Source organism: Cydia splendana, chromosome 10, assembly GCF_910591565.1.
Source record: "Cydia splendana chromosome 10, ilCydSple1.2, whole genome shotgun sequence".
Taxonomy (NCBI): Eukaryota; Metazoa; Arthropoda; class Insecta; order Lepidoptera; family Tortricidae; genus Cydia; species Cydia splendana.
This window is the reverse complement of record NC_085969.1, coordinates 21,206,803-21,219,039: the sequence shown is the minus strand read 5'-3', so window position 1 is coordinate 21,219,039 and position 12,237 is coordinate 21,206,803. Positions and strand designations below refer to the sequence as shown.

The 12,237-nt window shown below is 38.9% G+C and overlaps 1 protein-coding gene across 1 annotated transcript in view; it reads right to left on the bottom strand.

Annotated features, from left to right (window-relative positions):
* LOC134794442 (solute carrier family 22 member 3-like) overlaps positions 1-12,237 on the bottom strand; it is a 361,574-nt gene that overhangs the window by 331,175 nt on the left and 18,162 nt on the right. The gene's annotated exons all lie outside the window — the stretch shown is intronic.

Below are 12,237 nucleotides of genomic sequence, written 5' to 3'. Positions count from 1 at the left end.
GCCCACCGGTGTATTCCTATTTGTCCCTGCCTCATGTATGGCGGCAGTCACGTAGGGCGGGGACAAATGGGAACACAGGTGTGTGCAGCAGGTCCTAGGCTCGAATACCGGTATAAGCAATTATTTGTGTGTTTACCACGAATATTTTTATGGTATGGACATTTTCTTTTTATATCATTTGTGTAAGTTTTTTTAACTTATATGCCGTCGTCTAGTACCCACAACACAAGCCTAATTCAGCTTACTGTGACGATTTATGAAAGATAGTCCTATATTTTTTATAGTCGACAAAAGACGCTTCATTATTTGAATTAACGACTTATATTAATTTCGCAGGTACAAAAAATATGAATTCTATACCATTTTCTACCTTGTCACAGTGACCTACAATGTACATGATAAAATATATCCTATTGTATCATTTGTATCGGTTACAATCTGGAAGAGATCCCTTATAGAGATAAGTTCGCCTTTGTACATTACCTATATATTAGGTATATTTTGTTTCATCGTAATTTAACCTGTCTTATGTACAATAAAGTGTTTACATACATACATACAATTTGTTCCATCTGTTGGAGGATGATTTAACAGCTTCATGTCACGCGTTGCCTTTTCTACAGTCGACGTCAAAGATATGTTTACGTATTTCGCCTTATTACAAAGGAATAAGGTGCAAAAGTGTAAACATATCTTTGACGTCGACTGTATATGATCCTATTGTTGACCCTACAGGCCACTTAGGGCGTACACTGACATCCCTAAATGATGTTATTTAGTTATCGCGCGTCTCGCTCGCGCCGATACATGTACGAACAAATACGAGCGAAATGCACGATAAGCAAATGATATCATTTAGATATCATTCTGATGTCAGTCTACGTTCGAATTGGCCTCTTAGTAGATTCATTTAACGAGAATACGTCAACTAAAAGATACACAACTAAAAATAAGATCCTGTTTCTTTATCTAGGGGTTTTGTTTGTTTTGGTCATCGCTATTATAAGCTGAAATACCTAGATGTTATTTACTGCAGAAAAGTGACCAAGCCCTTCAGTTTATTTTTTATATAAATGTAGTAGTAAAACTATTACTATTAAACTGGTGCACTATGTTACGAGTCCTATTGTAGTCGTTGACATAAGAATTTTTGGCAATATTTTCTACCGGAATATTGCCAGAAATTAATAGTAATTCGGCACATCACTAAGATGACAACACTAGGATATTTTTTCTCATTTTATTGAATGACTTATCATATTAAGTATATATATTTTATGCATTGACATAATCTAAACACATCTAGAGGACAGTGCATCCAAGTGCATCAAAGGTCTTTTTTACAAACACTAGATTTTATTATTTAAATGTATGTATGTATACATATATGCACATAAACAAGTACCTACACAAAAAAGGCAAAATAAGTTAAAGATGTAAGTACCTATATGTACAGTCGCCATCAGATATATCGGAGCGTCCGAGGTGCTCAAAAATATCTGAACACGCACTCTAACGCCTTGACAATAGAGACGTGTTCAGATATTTGTGAGCGCCTTATCCGCCCCGATATATCTGATGGCGACTGTACAAAGGCGATCAAATCCTAAATATTATAAGTACTATGTATTTCTTTCTTGACGCTTTATTTTGAAAAACTAATATGCAATAACAAACATAGAAAACACCCGTGACTCAGGAACTCATCACACAAATAAATGTCCTAACCGGGATTCGAACCCAGGGCCATCGGCTGCATAGGCAGGGTCACTACCGACATCGTCCAAAAGCTTCCTTCTCTGCGTCCCTCACCAACGGCAGCTGCTTCGCTTCGCTGCCCATATCCTTGGTTAAAGTTTTTATGATGTGTTTATTGTTTCTTATTGTTTTTAGCACGTTTTTATACATATGTAATAAATAGTAGATTGTACCATGGTATAATAATATACTCCGCCTGGTACTCTATTCCGAGATTCGCGTATGACCTAACTGACACGGGCCTACGTCATCATGCTGTTTACAGGTTCTCAAACTTTAAAATGTGGGAGAATTTTAACCAACGGTGAAAATTATTTTAACGGCATTAATTTTAAGTTATTCATGTAGAAACATAGTAAAATAAAACAAATCTAATGTATTAAATTAAACGTTTGTATAGATAAATAAAGACAAACGTTTGAAAAACGAATTCATAGTTACACATTAATTACCAAGCTTACGGCGTGAAAAGTTTGGAAAACACTGCGACTGCTGACACTGAGCGAGAAGGAAATAATAATTAACACGCGTTCGACAAGGATGACGGTCAGGGCATGAAGTTATCTAGATCCGAATTGTCAAATGTGACAGCGCTATCCTGTGTTGTCAGTAGTGTAAACAGAATTACCCGAACGTCTGAAATTTCTGTCGTGAATCGGAAGATAATGCTAACGAATAATTAAAAATGACGTGTTATTGTAAAATTTAAGATAAAATACATATAAATGAAAATTATAAAATTATAAAGAAATATTTTAACTTATTAACCATAGGTATAATGTACCCATGGAACATGTTATGTTGAAATAAAGTGGCAATGTTATTGTGACGTAGGCCCGTGTCACTCTGGGAATAGAAGACCATGGATTGTACAACAAGGGCATAAAGTGACCCATTTTTACCCGAGGCAATTTTTTGGTCTGAGCGAAGCGAAGAACAAAATAGTAGACGAGAGTAAAAATGGACATTTATGCCCTTGTTGTACACTCTGCTTTTCACTTCGATTGCGAGGAAAATATACAAAAAATCAAATACTTTTAGGTTATTTTAACGTATTTATTCAAGACTAAAGAAAATTGTTCTTTACCGGTCGGAGGCGCGGGGCACGCCGATCGGGAGAGCGCCGGTCGGGGGCGCGCCGGCAGGGCTGGCAGTTTGTATGGCAGAATTTGGACTTTATTGCTAAGTCAATAAGGGTCGTAATAGATGATTTTACTTTATGCTCTAGAGCATGAAATGCGATTTTATGTCGTCTACGCACGACATAAAGGTGCACTTTTTGAGCATGAGAAGTGAAAAGATAAATAAACATTACAGTAATATAATAAGATTTATATTAACATATAAACTTTAATTGATACTTTAATTAAGCTAATTTAAATTTGACATTAACATTGTCATTGATCGTCCAAATGTCTGTATTTAACGACCGCTGTGGCAGTTAAAGGCGCAGTGATTTTATCAGGAAATCGCGAAACCTTAAAGGGGCCCACTGATTGCCAGTTCGCCGGACGATATCAGCCTATCAGTTAAAAGCAAAATTTGACAGCTCCGAACAACTGACAGGCTGATATCGTCCGGCGAACTGGTAATCTGTGGGTACCTTAACTCATGCTAAAAAGTTGGCATATCGCTGCCCCAATATTACAGGGTTCAATGTTTCACTGTTATCGAACTGAAATTTGAACATTGTCATAGTGACATAAAAGTCGAATTTCAACTATCTTGAAAATGTAACATAGAACACTGTAATATTGGGGCAGCGATATGGCCTATGGCCTTCGAGCAACACGGAAGGGAGGCGGTATTCGCACTATTTCCCCTCTGCCGAGGTACAAGATTAGCGCGTCAATCTAATCTAGCGCGGGTAATAAAACTAGTTGCACTTGGATTTTTCACTAGACCGAGTCCAGACGCGCGCGTGAACACTGCTGCACAAAAATGCCTGTTTGCTCGGTTTTTTGTTATAAAAACCGGCCAAGTGCGAGTCGGACTCGCGTTCCAAGGGTTCCGTATATTACACAATTTTTAACAATCAGTGCCGGATTAAGATATTTTGATGCCCTAAGCATTTCTAGGTGCCCCCTCTCCCTAGGGTCATCAAGATTACATTGATTTTTTGGTAAATTGAGAGAAGTTCATTGCCGCATTACAGCTGAGAATGGAAATCAGTCACATCATTTTATCACGAAAATTGACAGTGCCGCAGCAGTAATGTTGCAACAGAGTACCTAATGCTGTTGCAGTCGCCACCCGAATGTCACCTTTATCATAGCGTAGAAAGTAATAGAAACGCGAGCGAAGCGAGCGCGGAAATTTTTCGATATAAAAACGCAATATGATAGACAGTTGTACATTTTTACTTTTAGTATGGAAATCAGTCACATCATTTTATCACGGAAGTTGACAGTACTGCAGCAGTAACGTTGCAACAGAGTAATGTTGCTGCAGTCGCCACCCGAATGTCACCTTTATCATACCTTTACGGTTACCATCAGTTTGTCACTGACGTAAACGCAGTCGAGAACGTAATTTACTTTCTATACATCCCGCTTGCACTAATATGCGAGTGCGAGCGAGATGTATAGAAAGTAAATTACGTTCTCGACGGCGTTTATGTCAGTGACAAACTGATGGTAACCGTAGTCATAAAGTAATTGAAAACGCGAGCGAAGCGAGCGCGAAAATTTTTCGATATAAAAACGCAATTTTAGTTTTAGTCCCAACCAGGCGCGAATCCAGGATTTCATACAGAGAAGGGATGGGACAGTTTTCTATCAGCCTAGCTTCGCATAGGGCTCGATATTTAAGGGTCTCAGCGAGGTTGTTTTCATGCATAAAATATGCAAGAAAGCAGAGAGCTTGGAATTGAATTGGCGAAGTGTGAGAAAGGCAGTAGGCCCAGCTGCGAAAGAGGAAAGCTTGGATTTGGATCCACGCCCAAGTGTAATTAAGGCAGAAGATCAACTTTGCCGTAAGGCAGAAGGCCTCGCATAAGACCTAACGCCGAACCGCAAAAGAGTGGGTTGAAATCGAATCTATGCATGTAATCACGACTCTTCTACTGCTACCGATTGTTTCCCAAAGAATAACGCGCCATTATTTTTGCAAATTAGCTTTTGGACAGCTAAAAAAATCGTGTGGTAAAAACGATGTGTCTGTCCCTAATTTTAAAATTTGTCACCTTTTTCAACCTGGCATTTTGGTGCCCTCCCTGAACGTGGTGCCGTAAGCACGTACTTGTTTTGCTTATTGGTTACAAAGTCTTTATTAATTCAACCATTAAAGTCGACGAGTACAAAAAACTTTAAGCTAGCTCTCAATTTAACATTTTTGTTAAACATTATTTTTAATTTGACCTTACAATTACTCGTAAGTAGGTAAGACCGTTAAATATTTAAAATGATTATCTTATCAGAAAACTATCACCAATTACTCTAAGAAAACTACTACTCTAAGTAATCCGGCACTGTTAACAATGTATTTTTTATGTGAAACGTGAGTGAAATCTCTTTAAAAAATCCGTAGGGGTCGGATTAAAAACTGTAATTAAGTCCGACTCACGCTTGACTGTACATTTCTAATAGGTTTTCCTGTCATCTATAGGTATAGACCTATTTTATGTATTTTTTTCAAAATTTTAGACCTAGTAGTTTCGGAGATAAGGGGGGGGGGAATGGTCATTTTTTGCCTATTTTCTTGAATAACTTCTAAACTGTTGATTCGAAAATTATAAAAAAAAAATATTTGAAATCCTTACAATAAGCTCTTTCATTTGATATGTAACATGATATAGTTTGAAAAATTTTTTTTTTTCATTTTTTCATTTACCCCCCAAAAGTGGCCCCCATGTTTAAAATTCATTTGTTTACGTTACATGTCCGTATTCGGGTCACAAACTTACATATGTGTACCAAATTTCAACTTGATTGGTCCAGTAGTTCCGGAGAAAATCGGCTGTGACAGACGGACAGACAGACAGACAGACAGACAGACAGACAGACGCACGAGTGATCCTATAAGGGTTCCGTTTTTTCCTTTTGAGGTACGGAACCCTAAAAAGAGGTCGGGGACATCAAATTTACAAAAAGAAAGTGTTACATTTCACATGTAATTTTTTTTTTACATATCATACGTTTAATTACATTCAAACACAATTATTATATTTTAGTCTCATGTAATTGTTGGATTTATCGATTTTGCTCGCTCAGTACAAATTGCGGATCGGTCGAGCGACAAATCCGACTTCTCATCTCTCAGAATACAATAACATACTTCAACGAAAATGTGTTAGTGTGCGTGTTGTGATGTGACACTTGTCACTCGTCCGTACACAAAAAGAGATCGAGGTTGGCAAGATTTGTCTTTGACGTGTGTCATTTTCTATGTATTTGTGTCGTCATTACAGATTGGATTTTGTATGTAAGTGTGTGAGAAGTGCGACTGTGTGCACCTTTCGCCCCCCGCGAAAAATGGCAGAAAGATTTGTACGGTGAGGTATCGCTTGGGCCCCTCCCTTCCGATGTGTCGGAAGCCGGTGTTGCTCGAAGCCTATGGCCAAGGGGACGGGGAGGGACCTGGGAGGGACATACATTTAGTTAGAAATTTTATTAGTTAGAAATTTTATTTCACCAAGGGCGGGTAGGGAAACGGGGCAACTGATGATTTAGCGGCATATTTACTTTTATGTAATGACAGTGTATAGTGATTGGAATAAAATAAAATATTATTTAAATTGGAATGACACGAAGGAATGACAATAATATAATTTGGTCTCCCGTTTCAAGTCTTCCAAAACTACCACAATCCCTACATAAAGTACTTAATATTATAATGCAAAAGTGACTCTCTCTCTATCTGTCTGATGTCTGTCTGTCTGTTACCTCTTCACGATATAAAAAAATGTGTAAAATTGCTTATTAAACCGCTGAACTGATTACATGATATTTGCTATGAATATAATTTGAGGAAAGACATTAGGATAGTTTTTCATTTTATCAATCATCATCATCACCCCACGCTCTCGAAGTCGCGAGCAGAAACTAATAAGTAATCAAATAAGGACTTTTTACTCTTGGTCCATTAGTATTGTATGATCTACCTACGTCCAACGTCCAAGGTTTGCCTGTGTGATCTAACTGATCTAAATCTATTGTGTATGGGTGTAAAATACAATACAATACAAAATAAATATTATTTATTGCTCGCCAATATGAAAAAAAAACAAGTAACATGAGGAGGGGTGTACTTTGTTAACATTGTTTAATATTATCAAATATTATGTAGGGTAATTCGCGAGTAACTGGCCACTTTTAGTAACTGGCCGCCCGAAACTATAAATTAATTCTATTCACCTATAAATATACTATACATACATACTTCTAAAACCTACTTTACTGTTGTTATGGGGGACTTCAACGCAAAGTTGGGCAAGAGAAGCGGGGATGAGTTGAGAGTGGGGCAATTTGGGTATGGGCAACGGAACCCTAGGGGTCAGAGGCTGGCCGACTTTCTGGAGAGAGAGGAACTCTTCATGATGAACTCTTTCTTCCAGAAGCCGCCTCACAGGAAATGGACCTGGATGAGTCCTGACGGTTCCACGAGAAACGAGATAGACTTCATCATGACCGACAAGAAACGGATATTCAGTGATGTCTCTGTGATCAACAGGGTAAAGACCGGTAGTGATCACCGAATCGTAAGAGGCACACTGAATATCAATATTAAACTTGAAAGGTCCAGCCTGATGAAGTCTACGCTCCGACCTACTCGAGCCTATGTTCAAAACCCCGAAAGCTTTCAACTCGAGCTCTCTAACCGCTTTGCTTGCCTAGAGAACTTGGCTTCGGTGGACGAAATCAACGACGGGCTAGTGGAAACTGTCCACACAGTAGGGTCTAAGTTTTTTAGATCCCGCCGTAAAGATAGACCTCAGAAATTGACCGAGCAAACCTTGAACCTCATGGCTGAACGACGCTCGCTACAGTTGCAGTCTCCCGATGACGCGGAGTCATATAGGCAGCTCAATAGACGTATATCTAAGTCCCTGCGACATGATCTGCGTCTCTTTAATACTAACCGTATTAAAGAGACTATTGAGCGAAACCAAGGCTCCAAAGTGTTCGCAAAGGACAAGTCTATTGGGCAAAGCCAGCTGACAAAGCTGAAACGGGAAGATGGCAGCATAGCGTCGAGCAAAGCGGAGGTTTTAGGTGAGATCGAGAGGTTCTATGGACAGTTATACACTTCGATCGCAAAGCCCGTTGACAGCTTGGTAGGAGATCCAAGAGCCAAGCTGTCCCGACATTATACCGAAGATATCCCGGACATCAGTCTGTACGAGATTAGGATGGCCCTGAAGCAGCTTAAGAACAACAAGGCGCCGGGCAAAGACGGAATCACTTCAGAGCTTCTGAGAGCGGGTGGAACACCGGTACTTAAAGTCCTCCAGAAGCTCTTTAATTCCGTCTTGTCCGAGGGCATAACGCCTGAAACATGGAGTAGAGGCGAGGTGGTGCTGTTCTTCAAAAAAGGTGATAACAACCTATTGAAGAACTACAGACCCATCACGCTTCTGAGCCATGTCTATAAGCTGTTTTCAAGGGTCATCACGAACCGTCTCGAACACAGACTTGATGACTTCCAGCCTCCCGAACAAGCCGGTTTCCGAAAAGGCTATAGTACCATAGACCACATCCATACGCTGCGGCAAGTTATACAGAAGACCGAAGAGTATAACTTGCCATTATGCTTAGCGTTTGTGGACTATGAGAAAGCCTTCGATTCGGTGGCAACATGGGCGGTGCTTGAGTCTCTTCAGCGATGCCATATTGACTATCGGTACATCGAAGTGTTGAAGTGTTTGTATAGTAACGCCACCATGTCGGTCCGAGTACAGGAGCAGAGCACGAGGGCGATTCCATTGCGAAGAGGCGTAAGGCAGGGAGACGTTATCTCTCCGAAACTGTTTACTGCCGTAATGGAAGACGCCTTCAAGCTCCTGGAATGGGAAGGACTTGGCATCAACATCAACGGCGAATACATCACTCACCTTCGGTTTGCCGACGATATCGTAGTCATGGCAAAGTCGATGGAGGAACTCAGCATGATGCTCGATGACCTCAACCGAGTTTCACAACGGGTGGGCTTGAAAATGAACATGGACAAGACGAAACTTATGTCAAATGCCAATGTTGTGCCCATCCCAGTCTCTGTTGGGAACTCGGTACTCGAAGTTGTTGACTCGTACATCTACCTAGGACAAGTAGTCCAATTAGGTAGGTCCAACTTCGAGAAAGAGGTCAACCGCCGAATCCAACTCGGTTGGGCAGCGTTCGGGAAACTACGTAATGTCTTTTAGTCCGACATACCTCAGTGCCTCAAGACGAAAGTCTTTAATCAATGTGTGTTACCAGTGATGACTTACGGCTCCGAAACGTGGTCTTTCACTATCGGCCTCATCTCAAAACTCAAAGTCGCTCAACGAGCTATGGAGAGGGCTATGCTCGGAGTTTCTCTACGTGATCGAATCAGAAATGAGGAGATCCGTAGACGAACTAAAGTCACCGACATAGCCCACCGGATTAGCAAGCTGAAGTGGCAATGGGCAGGCCACATTGCACGCAGAGAAGATGGCCGATGGGGTCGAAAAGTGCTCGAGTGGAGACCACGGACTAGCAAGCGCAGCGTAGGACGTCCACCCACAAGATGGACAGACGATCTTGTTAAGGTCGCCGGAAGACGCTGGATGCGGGTCGCTTCCAACCGGCACGTATGGAGGTCCAAGGGGGAGGCCTATGTTCAGCAGTGGACGTCTTATGGCTGAGATGATGATGATGATGATGATAAATATACTTGGTCAAGCAGATCTTGTCAGTAGAAAAAGGCGGCAAATTTGAAAAATGTAGGCGCGAAGGCATATCGTCTCATATAAAATTTGAATTTCGCGCCATTTTCTACTGACAAGATTTGCTTGACCATCTATAGAATTCATTTTATTATAAGGTGGCCAGTTATTAAAAGCTGGCCAGTTATTGAAACCTAATACTAAAATGAATTCCGTTTATATGTGAATAGAATTTATTTTTAGTTTTACCGAATACCGAATTTAGGCGAATTACCCTATTTGTGGTGCAATTTTCTATACCTAAATAGGCCGAATTTTATGTCACTTGTTGACCAATTTTTTTTTTCTATTGCCGTGCGATGATATTTGATGAATAATAATATCTATATATCTCCAAAGAGTTCCCATTCTGTACATAGTAAGTCCTAAAAAAATTGTACTAAAAAGTTTGGAGAAGGCTGGCTAAAATTTTTAAAAATGTCTATAAAGTTATCCGTTTTAGTTACTCGTAAGTGTATTTTTATCATTATCTATTAAGCTGCCAATGCCTTCCAATACATTAACTTCACTAACTTAAATAATAAATTGCTCTTCGAAAAGAGAAGGCGCTAAGACTAACCAAACAAAATGGACGATTGATGAATGATAATGTTCTGGGCTGAAGCGCTGGTGGCCTAGCGGTAAGAGCGTGCGACTTTCAATCGGAGGTCGTGGGTTCAAACCCCGGCCCGTATCAATGAGTTTTCCGGAACTTATGTACGAAATATCATTTGATATTTACCAGTTGCTTTTCGGTGAAAGAAACACATCGTGAGGAAACCGGACAAATCCCTAATTGGAAGTGTTTGATCGGAAACATAACTGTGGTAGTGGTACATCCTAAATGTACAAGAAGACAGTGTGCGAGCCCTCCCTATGACCCTTAAATAAGATAGTCCATGGCTCCAAGCTAACTCCGTGCACCGTTTCATAGCACAGCGTGTGGAAGTGTTATCATAATATTTTTGAGAAAAAGGAGAATGTTTACAATATCGTAGAAAAAAATTATGTGATCTGAATTGATAGACACTGGTTAAGCAGAGTATTGTTTTAATATGCGTCACCTTTTCAAACTTGGAATATAACAAAAACCATCTTGGATTTAAAAAAAAAAAACAATAATTGCATGCAAAATAGAATTGAAGTAGGTACTATTTTTTCCGCAAATTTCATTATCATTTCATTACTATGGAGTTAGAGGATCGGCACTGAATTTACTTAAGTCCTACTTAAATGGTAGAATACAAAGGGTCGATGTGAGTAGACAGCGATCACCTGGGTCATTAGTATCTATGGGTGTACCACAGGGGTCAATATTGGGGCCTTTCCTGTTCCTTATCTACATAAATGACTTGCTATTCCTTGTTAAGACCCACCATGATATAGTATTGTTTGCAGACGACACCTCACTTATTTTCAAAGTCAAACGACAGCAACAAGCTTACAATGATGTAAACAATGCTATTTCAAAAGTAGTAAATTGGTTCAATGTTAATAATTTATTGTTAAATGAGAAAAGGACTAAATGTATTAAGTTTGTCACCAGCAGTAACGTAAGGCATGTGCAAACAAGTGTCATTATAAAGGATGAGGAATTGGAATTAGTTCATAGTACAGTTTTTCTTGGTATAACTTTAGATTCTAAACTCCAGTGGGGTCCCCATATTGCTACTCTTTCGAATAGACTGAGTTCTGCAGCTTTTGCAGTGAGCAAAATCCGTCAGTTAACTGATGTGAAAACAGCTCGATTAGTATATTTTAGTTACTTCCATAGCATTATGGCATATGGTATTTTACTGTGGGGTGGTGCTTCAGAGATAAATACCATTTTTGTTCTGCAGAAGAGGGCTATTCGAGCAATATACAAAATGAACCATAGAGACTCACTTAGAGATAAATTTAAGGAAATTGACATAATGACAGTGCACTGTCAATACATTTATGAGAATATTCTGTATGTACATAAAAATATTGTAAATTTTAGGAAAAATTGTGAAATTCATAATATTAATACTAGAAATAAACATAAGCTCGCAGTGCCCTTCACTCGGCTCCATAAAATTAAAAAAACATTCATGGGTAATTGTGTAAGATTTTATAATAAACTTCCAAACCATATCACTGAATTATCTATTAACAAATTTAAGAATTATGTAAAGCGTAAACTTATTTCTAAAGCTTATTATACCACACAAGACTACATGATTGATAATACAACGTGGGATTAATTGTTATTCGTAGTTATTATTTATTTATTAGGTATATTTGATTATTTATGAGAAAATGGATATTTCGATGTATGTACTTCTTTTGTTATGTTTTTGACATTTAGATTTTATTCTAGAAATTCTAGACTAGTATTTTATATACATTTTTTTTTTGTTTGACTATCTCTTTGTGAAATTCTTAGTGTTAAATTTGATCTGTATAAAAATCCAATGTTATTATGGAATAATATTTAGATCAATAATTTGCTCTGATAATTAGATTAAGATTAATAACGATTCATAAGAGCTTGTTGCTAGGCCTACATGAATAAAGTATATTTTGAATTTGAATTTGAACAAACCCCTGAACTTACAGGACAACTCAAT